Source organism: Callithrix jacchus, chromosome 8, assembly GCF_049354715.1.
Source record: "Callithrix jacchus isolate 240 chromosome 8, calJac240_pri, whole genome shotgun sequence".
Lineage (NCBI taxonomy): Eukaryota > Metazoa > Chordata > Mammalia > Primates > Cebidae > Callithrix > Callithrix jacchus.
Window position 1 is genome coordinate 69,875,576 of NC_133509.1, and position 10,606 is coordinate 69,886,181.

Sequence of the window (10,606 nt, forward strand, 5' to 3'; positions counted from 1 at the left end):
TCACACCCAGCCTCAGGTAGTTCTTTACAGCAGTGTGAGAATGGACTAATACAATGTGTTTGTGTGTGAATGTATACACACACACACACACACACACACACACACACACACAGGTCTGCGATGCTCAACACCTGTTGGAAAAATCTTCTTAGTTCCAGCTACTCAGGAGGCTGGCACGTGAGATTGCTTGGGCTTGGGAGGCAGAAGTTGCAGTGAGCCGAGATTACACCACTGCATTTGAGCCTGGGCAACTGAGCAAGACCGTCTCAAAAAAGAAAAAAAGAAAAAGAAAAAATGTTCTGTGACTGTTGCTGTGATGTTCTGTAGCAGCACTTTAAAAAGTCTCCTAAGGACCAGTGAACCCGGATTCAAACTTGAACAGTGTCCATCCAGGCCTCAGTCTGCACTGACGCCTGACCCTCCCACGACTCACACATCCTATTCAAAATTTCCCTTTCTATCACATAGCCACCCATCTGACTATCTCAAGTGAGTGCTAGAAAGCCCCTGTGGTGTGCCTTTCTATGAAGTGCAGGATTTTAAAAGGTCAAGCAGCACTCAGAAAATAGCTGCTTAAAAAGCAAAACAGGGTCGGGCAGGATGGCTGATGGCTCACACCTGTAATCCCAGAACTTTGGGAGGCTGAGCCAGGTGAATCCCTTGAGGTCAGGAATTTCAGACCAGCCTGGGCAACATAGAGAAAGCTCATCTCTATTTTTTTTTTTTAAAGCAAAAGCGTTTTTCAGGGAGATGCTTGGATTTTTCTGGAGAACCCAAGAATCTAGACACCCACACACTGGGCTAGTTTACTTCCAGTCCCTTTCGGGGAAAGGGGGCTGAGCAAGAGACCTTCATAGTTTGGTAAAAGGTTGAAGTGGGGCTGGGACCAGGGGTATCATTTCAAGGTTACTACCTAGGGTGGCCCTGCCTTGTAAACAGAGGTCGGGCCCAGATGGAGCTGGGAGCGTTCTAGAGGCCACATTTTAAAAACAAGTGAAACAGGCCAGGCACGGTGGCTCATGCCTATAATCCCAGCACTTTGGGAGGCTGAGATGGGAGGATCACCTGAGGTGAGATCAGCCTGACCAACATGGTGAAACCCCGTCTCTACTAAGATACAAAAATTAACTGAGCGTGGTGGTGGGGGCCTGTAATCTCAGCTACTCAAGAGGCTGAGGCAGGAGAATTGCTTGAACCCAGGAAGTGGAGGTTGCAGTGAGCCAAGATTGCGCCATTGCATTCTACCCTGGGCAACAGAGCGAGACTCCCTCTCAAAAAATGAAAAATAAATAAAAACAGGTGAAACAAATTATGATCTATTTTGCTTAATAAAAAATCATGAAAAGATTTTTTTTTTTTAATTCTTTTTAAAGATGGGATTTCACCATGATGGCCAGGCTGGTCTTGAACTCCTGACCTCAGGTGATCCACCCACCTCAGCCTCCCATAGTGCTAGGATTACAGGCATGAGCCACCACACCCAGCCAAAAGATTATTATTTCAATATGTAACTGATGGCAATGATTGTTACTTATTTTACAGATCCCTTTCCTCACTGAGCCTTTGAAACCCAGTGTGTATTTTACACTTACAGTGAATCCTGTTTCAGACCATCCACATTTTGGTGCCCACTAGCGCTATGTGGTCAGTGGACAGCACAGATCTAGAACGTTGATATCTCCCTTTCTTTTTTCTTTATTTTTCCCTTTTCCCCCTTCCTCCCTTCCTTTCTCCTTTCTTAGAAAATCAGACTATTTTTCAGAAATTGAGGCAGATTTTCATGCTGCTGATAAAGAGAAAAAAAAAATAAGAAATTGAGGCTGATGTCTACCTGCCAACAACATTCACCCAGGCAGATGATGCTGGGAAACCTTATTTCCTGTCTCTGCTCCCTCCTGGCTAACTGCAGGCACTTCTTTGGGCTTCTGGCAGGCCCCAGGTTAGCAGGCACAAAGGTCTCCCCTGGACACATTCAGCCTCCCACGGGCTCATCCTGCATGGTTGTGGGGGACCACAGTGAACCGTCTCTGTCTCCATGGAGTGATGGGGGCAGGCTTGTGTGGGGCCCTTCTTTTCTAGCAGTGGCTTCAGTATTTGCCAAGACGCCTCACGTCTTTTTTGTGTGCCTGGAGTTTCACTCTGCATGGGTGGCTGGTAGCCAGAAGGCCCTTCCACTATGGAGAGTACCTGCATCCGTCTCTGGGCTTAGGGACAACTTTAAGCCCCAAAGTCGGGCTCTCATGGAAGTAATTCCATTGTCACATGTCCTGCAGCAATCCTGGAATACCGCTCTGGGAAAGAAGCTCCTGGAAAAAAAATCTTGGGAGGAATTTTGAGGAGGTGAGTGGGCTAGAGAGTAGGAAAGAAGTCATCTTTTAGGCATAAATTTACCAGAAGCCATTATTTCTTTATTTGCATTTCCTTTCATTATCAAGCAAAGTAAAACACACACACACACACACACACACACACACACACACACACCCCGCTTACAGTTGTGCAATGGTTTACACAGCTGCTGTGAGCCCAGAAGCACTTGTCTGAGAGTGCACATCCCTGGCTCCCTGCTCTAAGGGCAATGGGAGGCAGTGGGAATTTCTCAGATGTTCACAAGAATGTCGAGAGGGTGTTCTGAGTAATCACAACTCCTTGAACTTGTGGGAAAATGCAGTCCCAATTTCCTTTCGAGACAATGGTCTTTTAAAGCTGTATGCCAGGAGAGTTTTCATTTGTTTATGGTTAGAGAATGGTAAAATGCACGTCTGTGAAAGGCCCCGGGAGTGAGAAATCCTGCCTCAGGGACAGGGCCAGGCAAACTTGGATTCTCGGATTCTCCCTTTAGCAAAAATGCCTGCTGCATCACTGACCCGCTCAGCTTCAATGTTGTGGCCATTAGTGTGATCAGTCTGACAAAACCATTAAACCATTCTCCTTATACCCTTTTCTCTCTCGTAAGGAGCCAACCCTCGGTGTCTTCTTCTGCTTCCGTTCTCTTGTGCCCCTCAGTGGAAGCTCCCAGATGGACACTCGGACACAGAGGGTCCAGGGAGACCCGTGGATCTGCCGCTGTGTGGGTGGACCAAGCTCTGGCCTCCATTGGAAGACTCTGTCCAGTGCCACATCCTCCCTGGGTTCCAGTCCTCACCTGCCAGGTGGACAATTAGGCAATTTGATTTACTAAGGAGAAGACAAAGCAAAGGAAAGAGAAAAGGAGAAATACTTCAAGAAAAAAAAAAAGACTTTGTGAAAAAGAAAAAGTGAAATCATAGGAAATATAGAAAACAAAAATCCAAATCAGGAGAGAGAAATAAAGAATTCTGGGATGATGAGCCGGGCTCGAGGAAGCCTCCACCTCCTGACTCCAGAAGTCTGGGCCAAGTGGACTCCTTACTATGAAGGGAGGTGTCTCTATGGAGGCCCGATGATGTCTCAAGAACGGGTGGGCAGGCAGAGAAGGGGGCCGGGGCGGAGTGCTATCACAGGTTAAGCTTTTAGGTACTGGTTACCCAGGAAGTCTCATTCATTCTGGAATAATTTTGGAATTTTAGACACGCTCGAGAATCAGCTGTGTACTGTTTATCTTGCTGTACCATGTGGTCCAGATTTCAGATCCCAGAGCCCTTAGGCAAGCCTAGAACTGTCCCCACAATCTCTGGGTGACAGCTGCCCCAACCATAGCTGTCCAACCTACAGGAGCAACTAAAGGTGGGGATTCTCAGCCAGGGAGGAGGTGCAGTAGGGTGGGGAACCTGCAGCATGGATAGATACCACCTCCATCCACTCTGTCAGGACAGCCTGACTGAGGCCCACGGATCTAGATTGGGCTCTTAGCATCTATCACCAGGCCTTTGTTGTTGTAAGGAGCACAATAATAATAATTAAAAAAATATATATATATATATTAGTTTGGCCAGGCACGGTGGCTCACGCCTGTTATCCCAGTGCTTCAGGAGGCCAAGGTGAGCAGATCACTTGAGGCCAGGAGTTCGAGACCAGCCTGGCCAACACGGTGAAACCCCGTCTCTACCAAAAATACAAAAATTAACTGGGTATAGAGATGGAGGCCTGTAATCCCAGCTATTCAGGAGGCTGAGGCACATAAATCCCTTGAAACTGGGAGGTGGAGGTTGCAATGAGCCAAGATCGTGTCACTGCATTCTAGCCTGGACGACAGTGGAACTCTGTCTCAAAAAAAAAAAAAATTAGCCAGGTGTGATGGCATAGGACCATAGTTCCAGCTACTTGGAAGGCTGAGGCATAAGAATCACTTGAACCCGGGAGGCAGAGGTTGCAGTGAGCCAAGATCTTGCCACTGCACTCTAGCCTGGATAACAGATCAGGATTCTATCTCAAAAAATAAATGAATAGGCCAGGCACAGTGGCTCATGCCTGCAGTCTAAGCACTTTGGAAGGCTGAGGCGGGTGGATCATGACGTTGGGAGTTCAAGACCAGCATGGCCAAGACGGTGAAACCCTGTCTCTACTAAAAATACAAAAATTAGCCAGCACGGTGACAGACACCTGTAATCCCAGCTATTCGGGAGGCTGAGGCAGGAGAATTGCTTGAACCCGGGGGGATGGAGGTTGCCGTGAGTCAAGATCACGTGCCACTGCACTCCAGACTGGGTGACAGACTCTGTCTCAAAAATAAATAAATGAATAAAGATAAAAATAAGTAAAAACCTCATTTGAGCCAGGCACAGTGGCTCATGCCTGTAATCCCAGTACTTTGGGAGGCTCAGACAGGAGGATCACTTGAAGGCAGGAGTTCGAGACCATCCTGAGCAACATAGTGACATTCTGTCTCAATAAATAAAAAGTAAATAAATGAAATTCCTTTGAGGATCACAAACAACATGAGCTATTTATAATTCTGGAAATAGCCCAGATACCAAGTGGCCCTATCCCCTCAAAGGATTTCAGGACAGCTCCCACCTTCTTAGAGGGATGTGGAAGGAGAGCCAAGCCTGGGCACATAGCTTCTGTGCCCTCAGCCAGTGTCAGCTCACGGAGGTCCAGCCTCCATCCCAAGGGTCACATAAACATCCCTCCTCTTCCCTGAGAAGCAAGAACACAGAGAACATCTACATCATAAGGAGGAGCTTTAGAGTTTTGTACCAGCTTCACTTCATTTCTTCTGTTGTTCATTCATTCATCTAACAGACATTTATTGAAATCCTAGGGGGTGGGGACCCAGAACCGAACTCTTCTGGTCCTGGCCCTGAGGGGCCCCTGCCTGGACGGCTTGAACATGGGATGGCCAGGCCTACGTCCCACAGCCCCAGTTTCCCCTCTGGGAGGTGGGCAGTGCTCACTTGGAAAAGTGCCTGCAGAGCAGTTTCGTCCCTTTGTGAATGAGCTTCCGCAAGCACAGGGATGAGTCACAGCCTTGGTGACACAGAACACATGACTTCAAATTGCCCAGAAGTATGACTGGTGCCCTGGCCTGTGCTTCCCCACCCCAAGGGGCCCACCCCAAGGGATCATCCAAAGATGACCTTTCTTGTTTTCCAAAGGCCTGCTGTCTGCTGTGGCCTTTCAAGGGCCTGTATATCCATGGTGAATTCCTGGAAGGCAGCTTGAAATAAACACTGAATGGGTTTGATTTCTCTTTTTTTTTAAAATTATCTAAGCAAACACCTTTCTCCAAAAAGAGCAAATTCACCTGCGGCTCTCCTGTGGGAAGCTGGAAAATGTTCTTCCTTGGGAGTAGAAGATGGGGAGAGCGGGCCCAGCTCCAATAGCTTGCTGGTGCCACGGAGGTTGCTGAGCCTGGAGGCTCCCGACTTGCTCCAGAGCTGGCGAAGGGTCTGTCTCAGTCACAGTTCTCCCCAGTGATGACCCAGAACCGCTCTCAGTTCCTGACGTGTTCTGGGTCCAGTGTGACCCACAGTCTGCCTAGCCCATTGCCTCGGCGGGTGCACCTCTCCTAGTGCAGGAATAAGCAGAAATGGGGGAAGCCAGTGGGTGCCGCTCCTGTGTCCACCAAGTCAGCTGGGAGCCATGCAGCTGGTGGCTTGTCAGTGGCAGGCCAAGGCCTGAGTCATGTACCCGTCACAGCCTTCGTTGGAGGGCTGACCCACAGGAAATTACACAGCATCTGTGGCCCATGGTGGAAGCAGGGGCTTTTCCAAGGGCATCAACTGGGAAGGCAGAAAGAAGTCATCACCCACGCTGCAATCTAAGGCTTGGGGACCCCCACTTACTGCAGGGGAGGGGGCCTGGTGACCCTGGGGACAGCGAGGCCTGTGTAAACCTCTTCCACAGCCTTCCACTGGCCAGCTGGGCACCCACAGTATTGACCCATGTGTGACAGCACTGCACGCCCACCAAGCCAGCCTCCCCCCACACGGGTCCTTGGGCTGTAGCCTGAAGTCCATCCACAGCCTTTTACCCAGATCCACCCCAGCCCCAACCCTCAGTCAGAAAACACAGCACCTCCAATGGAGCCAGAGGCCACCCCTCTCAGAGAGCTGTGTGATTCTGGCAACTAGATTAAACTTTGTGCTTCAGTCTCTTCATCTGTAAAATGGGTCTTGAACACCTACCTGACCAAGTTATGGTGAAGATGAAATGAGACTATTCAAAGGCCTGGCACAGAGCCAGGCACAGTGGGTGCTCTGACATGGTCCTCGCTCTCCGCCTGCTCTGATGCAAAATCCAGGTTGGCACCACCCCCCAGGGTTCAGCCCTCAGCGTTATCCCTGTCCTTCTCCATACTCAGTCTCCCAACTCTTCGTGCAAGTGTGTGGTGGAGGAGACTGAACTCCACATCAGAATGGAGGGGTTGACTCCTCTGGCTAGTGAAGGGTCAACCTGGCTTGAGTCACTGGAAGACTGTCTTCCAGCCTCTCCTTGCCTGCTCCAGACCTGACACCCCAGGGTCACCCTGCAGGGAGCCTGACATGGAGGGGCCCAGCTACCTGTCTCCAAATGTGGAGGAGGACAGGTTGGTTGGCAAAAAGGAGGGAGAAGTGACAAGGCGCCCCAGGCCCTGCACCTGGAATCAAAGGGTCCAGCTCCGGGAGAACCTTCACCCCTGTGGAGACTTGGCAGTAGAATGTTTGCCTGGAACCCAGCCCACCAGGGCTGACACCTGTGGTGAGGGCTGCCCTGCCACGCCCCTCCCACGCCAGGGGCGCTGCGCTGGGATTGCTGTGGCCAGTTATGGGAGGCCTGCAAGTGTGGGCAGCTGAGGTCATGCCTGTCAAGGAGGTGCCTGGTGAACAGATCAAGCAGGTGTGCATTTCAGCTTGTGGTGGGGCCAGACACAGGTGTGTGTGTGTGTGTGTGTGTGTGTGTGTGTGTAGCAATATTCACTGTGCACCTACCGTGTGGCAAGTCAGTGCTAGGCCCTGTACTTGTAGTGTTTCATTTAATGAGTTTAATTTGCATGGCTGCTTCTGCGGCATTCCAGAGTGACTTTTCACACATTCTTCGGCTGGGGTGGAGGTGGGGAGAACTCTATTTCTATTTTTATCTTCCCATGGTGGGTACTCTGCTCATGGGGCCCCTTATCTCCCCCGACACTTTCCCCTACATCCGGCTGCAACTGGCAGCTTTCGATATGCAAAGGGAACTTGCAGCTTCACATCAGCCACCTCACCTGCCTCCTCCCCGCCTTCATGGGACTCAGGCCCCCTCTTCCCCAGGACCCTTCTTCTTCTCTTCTGGGATGGATGGAGGCATGATCTATGCTTCTTCCTGGAACCTGGGAACCACCTGGGAGGGGACATATTTTCCATTCACCCCCTTCCCCTTGCAGCTCAAGGGTTCATTTGGATGAATGGCCCCTCCCTGTAGCAGCCTGGCACGGGGGCAAACCCAGACTCCACATGGCTAAGGAGCTCCCCTGGGCCCCTGCACTCCATTGGGGTTGACTTATTTTAGCTCATTGCACTCCCAGCTAAGCCTTAGAGGGTGAGGCTAGCGGGTAGCCTTGGAGTTGGAGGTACAGTAGGGACTCTGCATTGTGACTTGACATCTGGGAAGAGCTCATTCTGAATGTAATCTTTACAACCACCCTGACACTGGTCCCTAAAGCTGTGCACTGGAAATGAGTCCGTGTCCTCAGTGTGTTTCCTCATCCCTCTGCTTACGAACAAAGGTGCACTTTTACTTGGTAGGTACAGTTGTGGGTGGTTTGATTTTGTAAAAGCAAAACTCTTTGTAATATTTTATGATACTGGGATGTAAAGTGTATTTATTCTCATTTCTTTTTCTTTTGTTTCCTCCCTCACCCCAGAGAGGTGAATGGTGTCACTGCACTCCCACTGTTAAGCAATAGGCCGCCATTGTGCCTTCCTTTAGCTGTAATGTGTAAAAAGTGGCTGGCTGAAGAATCAATGACAGGCAGCTTACATTTCTAAGGGGTGTCAGGGTGGAACGTGTGATTCAGAGCTTGCTCCCACTCCAGGGGCTTTCCTGGACAGAGCGCCTGGCCTGCCCAGCCCTCCCGGGTGACCATGGGGGCAGGAGGGCAAATGCCTGGGGACACCCACCCAGACTCTGCCAGAAAGAAGCCCGCAAACCTGGTGCAGGGCATCTGGGATGAGATTCTTTTAACTCTTGAGATATTGGAATGCAGCTATTTTTCACATGGTTATCTTTAAATTGCAAAGACAAAAGAAAACCACTTAAACATCAGCTAGCTGTGCTGACATTTGTCCCTCTGGCCACATCTTGGGGACAGTGGTGCTGCAGCTTTGGCCAGTGGGATTCTGGCTGTGCTCAGCCTAGGGAAACGCGGCAAAGATGGGCGGTGCGAAGATGTGAGGCGGAGGGTGAGCAAGGTTGGGATTTACTCCCTGGCCTCCCTGCGGGCTCTTCACAGGCGTTGCGGGTCACCTGAGGGCCGCACCGCACCCACGCCCGCACCCATGCCCTCACCCCTCTTTCTTTTTCTCCCTGGGTTATCTTTGGGTTCAGGCTCCCGCCAGGGCCAGGTGGGATCCAGGCAGCTGCCACAAGCCCCATGTCCAGCACCAACCCTCGTGGCCGCCTCGCACTGGGCCCTCCTGGCCTTTGTAAATGGTTCCTTTATTAAACACTCTCCAAATACCCACCATGTGCGTGTGACAGCAGACTCTGGCCTGTCACACTAGCGATTTGCACAAAAGGTCTCTCAGACCCTCTCCTCACCCCACCTGATCTTGTCAGAAAGGCCTCCATGAACACCACCCTCCATGCTGGGGTCTCAGGGCCTGGAAGATCTCAGCTCAGCATATTTGAAGGAACTGATGGGCCAGGAGTCTGGCAGTGTGAATGAATACATTCTGGGAGCAGGCCCTGCCACGAACTCCCGTGTTTCAGATCCATGGATGTGCCAAGCACATTATTCCCCAGGTTGGGCCTCTGGAGGCACCAGGAATCATCATGGATCTGACTGAGACCTCTGATGTACCAGGCCGGGTGCTGGGACACTTGGGCACACAGTTGCCCTGCAGGTGTGGCTGGGCTGCAGGTGTGGCTGGGCTGTGGCCCTCCTTCCACACCAGCTCCACCCATGGGACGACAGTGATGACACCTCTCAGCTCTTGGGCCAGACGCCAATAAGCGGACCGGGGCCACACCCAGTCCTAGAAGACACAGGGGTGGCCGAGGGCCTGGGCAGATCAGGAGATGCATGCATGGCATGCATGGCCCGGGAATGCTGACAGCCAGTCAGCTTTCGGAGAAACAGGAAATGCTTGCAGGCTGGTCCATGCTTGGCACTCTTGTTTTCTTCCAGGTCCAGAGAGCAGCATGAAATGCATCCTGTTACCGTAACATGAGTCAGATGAATCTCGTGGCATCTTCTCCAGGTGTCCAGATGTACAAGCCGGGTCGGGGCGGGGACTGGAATGCAAAGGAAACTAGACTTTGCAAGCTAGAGGAGAGGTTGGGGAGCTTCTGACCAATTCCCTAATCACCCGAATTTCACAGACCAGGAAGGGGCCTAGGAGTTGGAACTTGCTCATGAGTTGCAAAGCTGGACTAGAACCCAGGAGTCCCAGCGTGGTACAGTGCCCTCCCCTCTCATCCTGCTCTTCTGGCACTTGGCATTCTCTGAGCAGCTTTTCTAAACCCTTTGCCAAAAGCCTGGAGTCGCAGACCAAAGAGACTTCATTGAAAACTGGTTGTCCAGAAGCTGGGGAGGGGTGATCCTCGGCATATTAAGGAAAGTAAATGCCACCTCTTCCTGAAGCTGAAACTGCCTTTGAAAACACTTTAACGGTGAGTAAATGATGACAGTGAAAGGCATCTGACCTAACGAACTCCATCCTGCCTTTCACCTCCAAAGTGCCCTTGGAGTGCTCATTCACAACTAAGAATGAGCCAAGGTACCTCTGGGAGAAACGTAGTTTATAGTTTAAATGATAATAGCTCTTCTCCAAAATTAAACCACTTTTGTAAAACCAATAAAAGGCCACCAGGTTAGGAGGATGCGAGGGGCCTGAGCTCTGCTACGATGTACACATAGTTCAATGATTACCAGCCATTATTCCAGAAGTCACAAGATTTGCAACTTCTCCAACTACTTTCTTATATCACATACATCACTACTGTAGAAACTGAGACTGGCCTTCTGAGATAACTTTTCAGCCATCTGCATTTCTGAAGACCA

At 50.6% G+C, this 10,606-nt stretch overlaps 1 long non-coding RNA gene across 1 annotated transcript; it reads right to left on the reverse strand.

Moving 5' to 3' along the window:
- Nucleotides 1-2,386: 2,386 nt before the first annotated feature.
- LOC144577391 (uncharacterized) lies at nt 2,387-6,045 on the reverse strand. Its single transcript, XR_013521156.1, has 2 exons — nt 5,666-6,045; nt 2,387-3,145 (listed from the first exon to the last, which is right to left on the reverse strand). It is a non-coding gene; the product is annotated as an uncharacterized LOC144577391 (long non-coding RNA).
- Nucleotides 6,046-10,606: the final 4,561 nt, after the last annotated feature.